Genomic DNA, 897 nt, shown 5'->3' with positions numbered 1-897 from the left:
CAAGCTTGGCAAAGCACAGGGACAGCGCTTCGATCCCCCAGCACCACATGCCAGCCAACCCCGCCCCCAGGTGGGCTGAGCTGGCCACACACACACACAATAAATACATGTTTAAAAAAAAAAATCTCTCATGAAAAAGATTAAAAATTTAAACGTATGCTTGGAAAGGAAACATGAATTTCCCTATATTATATGGGAACTCTCAAGCAAAGACTCTAGTATTAACATAAAAACTGTTCTATACTGGTAAAACCATCTCCTCCTAGCAGATTCAAATATAAAATTAATTTAGTCTATGAAGACACTTCTACTACAAAAGAATAAAAGACTCACAGAGAAAAGTAAAAATCACTGTCAAAAATAAGCTCACACCAAGAATTATAAAGCAAAGACAGAGAATAAGTAAATGTTGGCAGAAGAATCCTAAGAATGGAAATAACAGAGCGGCGTGTGGTGTGAGACGCAGGGCCATGTTACCCTATGTGGCGTGCAGCGCGAGTCGGAGGCTGGCCCCGGCTTTGGGGATCCTGGGGGCCCGGCAGAAGCACAGCCTCCCGGACTTGACCTACGACTATGGGGCCCTGGAGCCTCACATTAACGCCCGGATCATGGAGCTGCACCACAGCAAGCACCATGCAACCTCTGTGAACAACTTGAACGCCACCGAGGAGAAGTACCAGGAGGCGCTGGCCAAGGGAGACGTTACGACTCAGGTAGCACTTCAGCCTGCCCTGAAGTTCAATGGTGGAGGTCATATCAATCACAGCATTTTCTGGACGAACCTGAGCCCTAATGGTGGTGGAGAACCCAAAGGGGAATTACTGGAAGCCATCAAACGTGACTTTGGTTCCTTTGAGAAGTTTAAGGAGAAGCTGACAGCTGTATCCGTTGGTGTCC

At 46.9% G+C, this 897-nt stretch overlaps 1 pseudogene across 1 annotated transcript in view; it reads left to right on the top strand.

Annotated features, from left to right (window-relative positions):
* Nucleotides 1-445: 445 nt before the first annotated feature.
* Nucleotides 446-897, top strand: part of LOC101590444 — a 2,453-nt pseudogene continuing 2,001 nt past the window's right edge. Inside the window, exon 1 of the transcript XR_001117078.2 lies at nucleotides 446-891. The product of XR_001117078.2 is annotated as a superoxide dismutase [Mn], mitochondrial pseudogene (transcript). The remainder of the gene's footprint in view (nucleotides 892-897) is intronic.

Source organism: Octodon degus, unplaced genomic scaffold (assembly GCF_000260255.1).
Source record: "Octodon degus isolate 3935 unplaced genomic scaffold, OctDeg1.0 scaffold00035, whole genome shotgun sequence".
Classification (NCBI taxonomy): Eukaryota; Metazoa; Chordata; class Mammalia; order Rodentia; family Octodontidae; genus Octodon; species Octodon degus.
The sequence above is the reverse complement of the archived record's forward strand: the minus strand, read 5'-3'. Positions and strand labels throughout refer to the sequence as shown.